Source organism: Physella acuta, unplaced genomic scaffold (genome assembly GCF_028476545.2).
Source record: "Physella acuta isolate Inbredline_101_S28 unplaced genomic scaffold, ASM2847654v3 ptg001702l, whole genome shotgun sequence".
Taxonomy (NCBI): Eukaryota; Metazoa; Mollusca; class Gastropoda; family Physidae; genus Physella; species Physella acuta.
In genome coordinates, this window is record NW_026733215.1 from 128,762 (window position 1) to 138,780 (window position 10,019).

General features: G+C 37.7%; 8 non-coding genes across 8 annotated transcripts; all 8 read left to right on the plus strand.

Annotated features, from left to right (window-relative positions):
- The first annotated feature begins 444 nt into the window (after positions 1-444).
- Positions 445-637, plus strand: LOC131930000 (U2 spliceosomal RNA). The gene has a single exon (XR_009384054.1). It is a non-coding gene; the product is annotated as a U2 spliceosomal RNA (small nuclear RNA).
- Positions 638-1,735: 1,098 nt separating this feature from the next.
- LOC131930001 (U2 spliceosomal RNA) lies at positions 1,736-1,928 on the plus strand. Its single transcript, XR_009384055.1, has one exon. It is a non-coding gene; the product is annotated as a U2 spliceosomal RNA (small nuclear RNA).
- A 1,099-nt stretch (positions 1,929-3,027) lies between these two features.
- LOC131930002 (U2 spliceosomal RNA) lies at positions 3,028-3,220 on the plus strand. Its single transcript, XR_009384056.1, has one exon. It is a non-coding gene; the product is annotated as a U2 spliceosomal RNA (small nuclear RNA).
- Positions 3,221-4,317: 1,097 nt separating this feature from the next.
- LOC131930003 (U2 spliceosomal RNA) lies at positions 4,318-4,510 on the plus strand. Its single transcript, XR_009384057.1, has one exon. It is a non-coding gene; the product is annotated as a U2 spliceosomal RNA (small nuclear RNA).
- Positions 4,511-5,607: 1,097 nt separating this feature from the next.
- On the plus strand, positions 5,608-5,799 carry LOC131930008 (U2 spliceosomal RNA). Its single transcript, XR_009384063.1, has one exon. It is a non-coding gene; the product is annotated as a U2 spliceosomal RNA (small nuclear RNA).
- A 1,096-nt stretch (positions 5,800-6,895) lies between these two features.
- Positions 6,896-7,088, plus strand: LOC131930004 (U2 spliceosomal RNA). The gene has a single exon (XR_009384058.1). It is a non-coding gene; the product is annotated as a U2 spliceosomal RNA (small nuclear RNA).
- A 1,099-nt stretch (positions 7,089-8,187) lies between these two features.
- LOC131930005 (U2 spliceosomal RNA) lies at positions 8,188-8,380 on the plus strand. Its single transcript, XR_009384060.1, has one exon. It is a non-coding gene; the product is annotated as a U2 spliceosomal RNA (small nuclear RNA).
- A 1,098-nt stretch (positions 8,381-9,478) lies between these two features.
- On the plus strand, positions 9,479-9,671 carry LOC131930006 (U2 spliceosomal RNA). Its single transcript, XR_009384061.1, has one exon. It is a non-coding gene; the product is annotated as a U2 spliceosomal RNA (small nuclear RNA).
- Positions 9,672-10,019: the final 348 nt, after the last annotated feature.

The window sequence follows — 10,019 nt, forward strand, 5'->3', positions numbered from 1 at the left end:
TCACCTTTTTGTATTCTTTTTCTTTCTCAGTCTCTTCCTATACCTTTTTAACGTTGGCTTGTTCCACAGCGCTAGTCGCCTTGCGCCGCCCGCCAAAGACGTAAAACAACAGGGCGTTGATCGATTCGATATACATCAAGGCGGCGCGGGCGTCAAGGGAAGCCACTATTACGACGTTAAGGTAAGGCGCTATATTTTTTTCCTTGTTTGAGTTTTAGAAATTCATAATGTTACTTGTTTCATTGATTTCGTTAACATTCGCCTTTCCGCTTTGGCAGATTGTAAAACGCCCACCGCCTAACGGCCGTACGTCGCATGGGCGGCGATTTCTGCAATAAGGAATATTTTCGGTGTGCGGAATCGGATGAATATTTACGGAATCATTTCAGAGGAGCGGATAGGAAATTTTCCGGAATATGAGGCGTCGGTAGTCCAGTGACCGTTATCGCTTCTCGGCCTTTTGGCTAAGATCAAAGTGTAGTATCTGTTCTTATCAGCTTAATATCTGATACGTGGCTCATTGAGTCACTACGATATTAAACTGATTTTTGGTACTCGGCGGGATGCCCGGGGCTTGCTCCGCTCTCGCCACGGGTCGGCCCGGTATTGCAGTTCTTCCGGGAATGGCCCATTCAATTTCAATAATGTACGATTGGTCTCTCTCTCTCAATAAAAACAGCTCACTGCTGGTCAGTCAGAGTGATATGGTATTTATTCTATACCAGTCACTGTTTGCTTAAAATGTTAATCGTTTGAGCTGACCAGCACATTTTTTCTTTATTTGACGGTTCTCAAACGAACGGCAGCCGGTATAAAAACAGATATTTTTTTTTATATTTAAAATTTCTCTCCGCTCCTCTCCTTCGTTGTTTACTAATCTAAATTATGTTTTAAAAATCATTTGTCATGGCCAGTATGTGTCAAAATATCACACTTCTGTCCACACAGGACCAGTATTAATTTCACTTTAATATAAAGAAAATAGAAATTTAAATGTAAATTTTTAAAAGTTATTTCAATTTAAAAAAACAAAAATTCATTTTTATTTTTAAACTGACGTACATTGTTACGTACATTGTTTAATGTATTCTTTCCTTCAACGATTTGCATATATCTTGATCCTAATTGATTTCAAAATGTTAAATGAAACATTACAATCAGCAGAATATTAATAACAATGATCCGTTTAAGAAAAAAAAATATAAATAAAAAAAAAAAAAAAAAAAAATCTAAATTTACAAATTTAAATTTTGTGGTTTTGTTCCGCATCTTTTCTCCTGCCGACCTCACGTCACCTTTTTGTATTCTTTTTCTTTCTCAGTCTCTTCCTATACCTTTTTAACGTTGGCTTGTTCCACAGCGCTAGTCGCCTTGCGCCGCCCGCCAAAGACGTAAAACAACAGGGCGTTGATCGATTCGATATACATCAAGGCGGCGCGGGCGTCAAGGGAAGCCACTATTACGACGTTAAGGTAAGGCGCTATATTTTTTTCCTTGTTTGAGTTTTAGAAATTCATAATGTTACTTGTTTCATTGATTTCGTTAACATTCGCCTTTCCGCTTTGGCAGATTGTAAAACGCCCACCGCCTAACGGCCGTACGTCGCATGGGCGGCGATTTCTGCAATAAGGAATATTTTCGGTGTGCGGAATCGGATGAATATTTACGGAATCATTTCAGAGGAGCGGATAGGAAATTTTCCGGAATATGAGGCGTCGGTAGTCCAGTGACCGTTATCGCTTCTCGGCCTTTTGGCTAAGATCAAAGTGTAGTATCTGTTCTTATCAGCTTAATATCTGATACGTGGCTCATTGAGTCACTACGATATTAAACTGATTTTTGGTACTCGGCGGGATGCCCGGGGCTTGCTCCGCTCTCGCCACGGGTCGGCCCGGTATTGCAGTTCTTCCGGGAATGGCCCATTCAATTTCAATAATGTACGATTGGTCTCTCTCTCTCAATAAAAAACAGCTCACTGCTGGTCAGTCAGAGTGATATGGTATTTATTCTATACCAGTCACTGTTTGCTTAAAATGTTAATCGTTTGAGCTGACCAGCACATTTTTTCTTTATTTGACGGTTCTCAAACGAACGGCAGCCGGTATAAAAACAGATATTTTTTTTTATATTTAAAATTTCTCTCCGCTCCTCTCCTTCGTTGTTTACTAATCTAAATTATGTTTTAAAAATCATTTGTCATGGCCAGTATGTGTCAAAATATCACACTTCTGTCCACACAGGACCAGTATTAATTTCACTTTAATATAAAGAAAATAGAAATTTAAATGTAAATTTTTAAAAGTTATTTCAATTTAAAAAAACAAAAATTCATTTTTATTTTTAAACTGACGTACATTGTTACGTACATTGTTTAATGTATTCTTTCCTTCAACGATTTGCATATATCTTGATCCTAATTGATTTCAAAATGTTAAATGAAACATTACAATCAGCAGAATATTAATAACAATGATCCGTTTAAGAAAAAAAAATATAAATAAAAAAAAAAAAAAAAAAAATCTAAATTTACAAATTTAAATTTTGTGGTTTTGTTCCGCATCTTTTCTCCTGCCGACCTCACGTCACCTTTTTGTATTCTTTTTCTTTCTCAGTCTCTTCCTATACCTTTTTAACGTTGGCTTGTTCCACAGCGCTAGTCGCCTTGCGCCGCCCGCCAAAGACGTAAAACAACAGGGCGTTGATCGATTCGATATACATCAAGGCGGCGCGGGCGTCAAGGGAAGCCACTATTACGACGTTAAGGTAAGGCGCTATATTTTTTTCCTTGTTTGAGTTTTAGAAATTCATAATGTTACTTGTTTCATTGATTTCGTTAACATTCGCCTTTCCGCTTTGGCAGATTGTAAAACGCCCACCGCCTAACGGCCGTACGTCGCATGGGCGGCGATTTCTGCAATAAGGAATATTTTCGGGTGTGCGGAATCGGATGAATATTTACGGAATCATTTCAGAGGAGCGGATAGGAAATTTTCCGGAATATGAGGCGTCGGTAGTCCAGTGACCGTTATCGCTTCTCGGCCTTTTGGCTAAGATCAAAGTGTAGTATCTGTTCTTATCAGCTTAATATCTGATACGTGGCTCATTGAGTCACTACGATATTAAACTGATTTTTGGTACTCGGCGGGATGCCCGGGGCTTGCTCCGCTCTCGCCACGGGTCGGCCCGGTATTGCAGTTCTTCCGGGAATGGCCCATTCAATTTCAATAATGTACGATTGGTCTCTCTCTCTCAATAAAAACAGCTCACTGCTGGTCAGTCAGAGTGATATGGTATTTATTCTATACCAGTCACTGTTTGCTTAAAATGTTAATCGTTTGAGCTGACCAGCACATTTTTTCTTTATTTGACGGTTCTCAAACGAACGGCAGCCGGTATAAAAACAGATATTTTTTTTATATTTAAAATTTCTCTCCGCTCCTCTCCTTCGTTGTTTACTAATCTAAATTATGTTTTAAAAATCATTTGTCATGGCCAGTATGTGTCAAAATATCACACTTCTGTCCACACAGGACCAGTATTAATTTCACTTTAATATAAAGAAAATAGAAATTTAAATGTAAATTTTTAAAAGTTATTTCAATTTAAAAAAACAAAAATTCATTTTTATTTTTAAACTGACGTACATTGTTACGTACATTGTTTAATGTATTCTTTCCTTCAACGATTTGCATATATCTTGATCCTAATTGATTTCAAAATGTTAAATGAAACATTACAATCAGCAGAATATTAATAACAATGATCCGTTTAAGAAAAAAAAATATAAATAAAAAAAAAAAAAAAAAAAAATCTAAATTTACAAATTTAAATTTTGTGGTTTTGTTCCGCATCTTTTCTCCTGCCGACCTCACGTCACCTTTTTGTATTCTTTTTCTTTCTCAGTCTCTTCCTATACCTTTTTAACGTTGGCTTGTTCCACAGCGCTAGTCGCCTTGCGCCGCCCGCCAAAGACGTAAAACAACAGGGCGTTGATCGATTCGATATACATCAAGGCGGCGCGGGCGTCAAGGGAAGCCACTATTACGACGTTAAGGTAAGGCGCTATATTTTTTTCCTTGTTTGAGTTTTAGAAATTCATAATGTTACTTGTTTCATTGATTTCGTTAACATTCGCCTTTCCGCTTTGGCAGATTGTAAAACGCCCACCGCCTAACGGCCGTACGTCGCATGGGCGGCGATTTCTGCAATAAGGAATATTTTCGGTGTGCGGAATCGGATGAATATTTACGGAATCATTTCAGAGGAGCGGATAGGAAATTTTCCGGAATATGAGGCGTCGGTAGTCCAGTGACCGTTATCGCTTCTCGGCCTTTTGGCTAAGATCAAAGTGTAGTATCTGTTCTTATCAGCTTAATATCTGATACGTGGCTCATTGAGTCACTACGATATTAAACTGATTTTTGGTACTCGGCGGGATGCCCGGGGCTTGCTCCGCTCTCGCCACGGGTCGGCCCGGTATTGCAGTTCTTCCGGGAATGGCCCATTCAATTTCAATAATGTACGATTGGTCTCTCTCTCTCAATAAAAACAGCTCACTGCTGGTCAGTCAGAGTGATATGGTATTTATTCTATACCAGTCACTGTTTGCTTAAAATGTTAATCGTTTGAGCTGACCAGCACATTTTTTCTTTATTTGACGGTTCTCAAACGAACGGCAGCCGGTATAAAAACAGATATTTTTTTTTATATTTAAAATTTCTCTCCGCTCCTCTCCTTCGTTGTTTACTAATCTAAATTATGTTTTAAAAATCATTTGTCATGGCCAGTATGTGTCAAAATATCACACTTCTGTCCACACAGGACCAGTATTAATTTCACTTTAATATAAAGAAAATAGAAATTTAAATGTAAATTTTTAAAAGTTATTTCAATTTAAAAAACAAAAATTCATTTTTATTTTTAAACTGACGTACATTGTTACGTACATTGTTTAATGTATTCTTTCCTTCAACGATTTGCATATATCTTGATCCTAATTGATTTCAAAATGTTAAATGAAACATTACAATCAGCAGAATATTAATAACAATGATCCGTTTAAGAAAAAAAAATATAAATAAAAAAAAAAAAAAAAAAAAATCTAAATTTACAAATTTAAATTTTGTGGTTTTGTTCCGCATCTTTTCTCCTGCCGACCTCACGTCACCTTTTTGTATTCTTTTTCTTTCTCAGTCTCTTCCTATACCTTTTTAACGTTGGCTTGTTCCACAGCGCTAGTCGCCTTGCGCCGCCCGCCAAAGACGTAAAACAACAGGGCGTTGATCGATTCGATATACATCAAGGCGGCGCGGGCGTCAAGGGAAGCCACTATTACGACGTTAAGGTAAGGCGCTATATTTTTTTCCTTGTTTGAGTTTTAGAAATTCATAATGTTACTTGTTTCATTGATTTCGTTAACATTCGCCTTTCCGCTTTGGCAGATTGTAAAACGCCCACCGCCTAACGGCCGTACGTCGCATGGGCGGCGATTTCTGCAATAAGGAATATTTTCGGTGTGCGGAATCGGATGAATATTTACGGAATCATTTCAGAGGAGCGGATAGGAAATTTTCCGGAATATGAGGCGTCGGTAGTCCAGTGACCGTTATCGCTTCTCGGCCTTTTGGCTAAGATCAAAGTGTAGTATCTGTTCTTATCAGCTTAATATCTGATACGTGGCTCATTGAGTCACTACGATATTAAACTGATTTTTGGTACTCGGCGGGATGCCCGGGGCTTGCTCCGCTCTCGCCACGGGTCGGCCCGTATTGCAGTTCTTCCGGGAATGGCCCATTCAATTTCAATAATGTACGATTGGTCTCTCTCTCTCAATAAAAACAGCTCACTGCTGGTCAGTCAGAGTGATATGGTATTTATTCTATACCAGTCACTGTTTGCTTAAAATGTTAATCGTTTGAGCTGACCAGCACATTTTTTCTTTATTTGACGGTTCTCAAACGAACGGCAGCCGGTATAAAAACAGATATTTTTTTTTATATTTAAAATTTCTCTCCGCTCCTCTCCTTCGTTGTTTACTAATCTAAATTATGTTTTAAAAATCATTTGTCATGGCCAGTATGTGTCAAAATATCACACTTCTGTCCACACAGGACCAGTATTAATTTCACTTTAATATAAAGAAAATAGAAATTTAAATGTAAATTTTTAAAGTTATTTCAATTTAAAAAACAAAAATTCATTTTTATTTTTAAACTGACGTACATTGTTACGTACATTGTTTAATGTATTCTTTCCTTCAACGATTTGCATATATCTTGATCCTAATTGATTTCAAAATGTTAAATGAAACATTACAATCAGCAGAATATTAATAACAATGATCCGTTTAAGAAAAAAAAAATATAAATAAAAAAAAAAAAAAAAAAAAATCTAAATTTACAAATTTAAATTTTGTGGTTTTGTTCCGCATCTTTTCTCCTGCCGACCTCACGTCACCTTTTTGTATTCTTTTTCTTTCTCAGTCTCTTCCTATACCTTTTTAACGTTGGCTTGTTCCACAGCGCTAGTCGCCTTGCGCCGCCGCCAAAGACGTAAAACAACAGGGCGTTGATCGATTCGATATACATCAAGGCGGCGCGGGCGTCAAGGGAAGCCACTATTACGACGTTAAGGTAAGGCGCTATATTTTTTTCCTTGTTTGAGTTTTAGAAATTCATAATGTTACTTGTTTCATTGATTTCGTTAACATTCGCCTTTCCGCTTTGGCAGATTGTAAAACGCCCACCGCCTAACGGCCGTACGTCGCATGGGCGGCGATTTCTGCAATAAGGAATATTTTCGGTGTGCGGAATCGGATGAATATTTACGGAATCATTTCAGAGGAGCGGATAGGAAATTTTCCGGAATATGAGGCGTCGGTAGTCCAGTGACCGTTATCGCTTCTCGGCCTTTTGGCTAAGATCAAAGTGTAGTATCTGTTCTTATCAGCTTAATATCTGATACGTGGCTCATTGAGTCACTACGATATTAAACTGATTTTTGGTACTCGGCGGGATGCCCGGGGCTTGCTCCGCTCTCGCCACGGGTCGGCCCGGTATTGCAGTTCTTCCGGGAATGGCCCATTCAATTTCAATAATGTACGATTGGTCTCTCTCTCTCAATAAAAACAGCTCACTGCTGGTCAGTCAGAGTGATATGGTATTTATTCTATACCAGTCACTGTTTGCTTAAAATGTTAATCGTTTGAGCTGACCAGCACATTTTTTCTTTATTTGACGGTTCTCAAACGAACGGCAGCCGGTATAAAAACAGATATTTTTTTTTATATTTAAAATTTCTCTCCGCTCCTCTCCTTCGTTGTTTACTAATCTAAATTATGTTTTAAAAATCATTTGTCATGGCCAGTATGTGTCAAAATATCACACTTCTGTCCACACAGGACCAGTATTAATTTCACTTTAATATAAAGAAAATAGAAATTTAAATGTAAATTTTTAAAGTTATTTCAATTTAAAAAAACAAAAATTCATTTTTATTTTTAAACTGACGTACATTGTTACGTACATTGTTTAATGTATTCTTTCCTTCAACGATTTGCATATATCTTGATCCTAATTGATTTCAAAATGTTAAATGAAACATTACAATCAGCAGAATATTAATAACAATGATCCGTTTAAGAAAAAAAAATATAAATAAAAAAAAAAAAAAAAAAAAAAATCTAAATTTACAAATTTAAATTTTGTGGTTTTGTTCCGCATCTTTTCTCCTGCCGACCTCACGTCACCTTTTTGTATTCTTTTTCTTTCTCAGTCTCTTCCTATACCTTTTTAACGTTGGCTTGTTCCACAGCGCTAGTCGCCTTGCGCCGCCCGCCAAAGACGTAAAACAACAGGGCGTTGATCGATTCGATATACATCAAGGCGGCGCGGGCGTCAAGGGAAGCCACTATTACGACGTTAAGGTAAGGCGCTATATTTTTTTCCTTGTTTGAGTTTTAGAAATTCATAATGTTACTTGTTTCATTGATTTCGTTAACATTCGCCTTTCCGCTTTGGCAGATTGTAAAACGCCCACCGCCTAACGGCCGTACGTCGCATGGGCGGCGATTTCTGCAATAAGGAATATTTTCGGTGTGCGGAATCGGATGAATATTTACGGAATCATTTCAGAGGAGCGGATAGGAAATTTTCCGGAATATGAGGCGTCGGTAGTCCAGTGACCGTTATCGCTTCTCGGCCTTTTGGCTAAGATCAAAGTGTAGTATCTGTTCTTATCAGCTTAATATCTGATACGTGGCTCATTGAGTCACTACGATATTAAACTGATTTTTGGTACTCGGCGGGATGCCCGGGGCTTGCTCCGCTCTCGCCACGGGTCGGCCCGGTATTGCAGTTCTTCCGGGAATGGCCCATTCAATTTCAATAATGTACGATTGGTCTCTCTCTCTCAATAAAAACAGCTCACTGCTGGTCAGTCAGAGTGATATGGTATTTATTCTATACCAGTCACTGTTTGCTTAAAATGTTAATCGTTTGAGCTGACCAGCACATTTTTTCTTTATTTGACGGTTCTCAAACGAACGGCAGCCGGTATAAAAACAGATATTTTTTTTTATATTTAAAATTTCTCTCCGCTCCTCTCCTTCGTTGTTTACTAATCTAAATTATGTTTTAAAAATCATTTGTCATGGCCAGTATGTGTCAAAATATCACACTTCTGTCCACACAGGACCAGTATTAATTTCACTTTAATATAAAGAAAATAGAAATTTAAATGTAAATTTTTAAAAGTTATTTCAATTTAAAAAAACAAAAATTCATTTTTATTTTTAAACTGACGTACATTGTTACGTACATTGTTTAATGTATTCTTTCCTTCAACGATTTGCATATATCTTGATCCTAATTGATTTCAAAATGTTAAATGAAACATTACAATCAGCAGAATATTAATAACAATGATCCGTTTAAGAAAAAAAAATATAAATAAAAAAAAAAAAAAAAAAAAATCTAAATTTACAAATTTAAATTTTGTGGTTTTGTTCCGCATCTTTTCTCCTGCCGACCTCACGTCACCTTTTTGTATTCTTTTTCTTTCTCAGTCTCTTCCTATACCTTTTTAACGTTGGCTTGTTCCACAGCGCTAGTCGCCTTGCGCCGCCCGCCAAAGACGTAAAACAACAGGGCGTTGATCGATTCGATATACATCAAGGCGGCGCGGGCGTCAAGGGAAGCCACTATTACGACGTTAAGGTAAGGCGCTATATTTTTTTCCTTGTTTGAGTTTTAGAAATTCATAATGTTACTTGTTTCATTGATTTCGTTAACATTCGCCTTTCCGCTTTGGCAGATTGTAAAACGCCCACCGCCTAACGGCCGTACGTCGCATGGGCGGCGATTTCTGCAATAAGGAATATTTTCGGTGTGCGGAATCGGATGAATATTTACGGAATCATTTCAGAGGAGCGGATAGGAAATTTTCCGGAATATGAGGCGTCGGTAGTCCAGTGACCGTTATCGCTTCTCGGCCTTTTGGCTAAGATCAAAGTGTAGTATCTGTTCTTATCAGCTTAATATCTGATACGTGGCTCATTGAGTCACTACGATATTAAACTGATTTTTGGTACTCGGCGGGATGCCCGGGGCTTGCTCCGCTCTCGCCACGGGTCGGCCCGGTATTGCAGTTCTTCCGGGAATGGCCCATTCAATTTCAATAATGTACGATTGGTCTCTCTCTCTCAATAAAAACAGCTCACTGCTGGTCAGTCAGAGTGATATGGTATTTATTCTATACCAGTCACTGTTTGCTTAAAATGTTAATCGTTTGAGCTGACCAGCACATTTTTTCTTTATTTGACGGTTCTCAAACGAACGGCAGCCGGTATAAAAACAGATATTTTTTTTTATATTTAAAATTTCTCTCCGCTCCTCTCCTTCGTTGTTTACTAATCTAAATTATGTTTTAAAAATCATTTGTCATGGCCAGTATGTGTCAAAATATCACACTTCTGTCCACACAGGACCAGTATTAATTTCACTTTAATATAAAGAAAATAG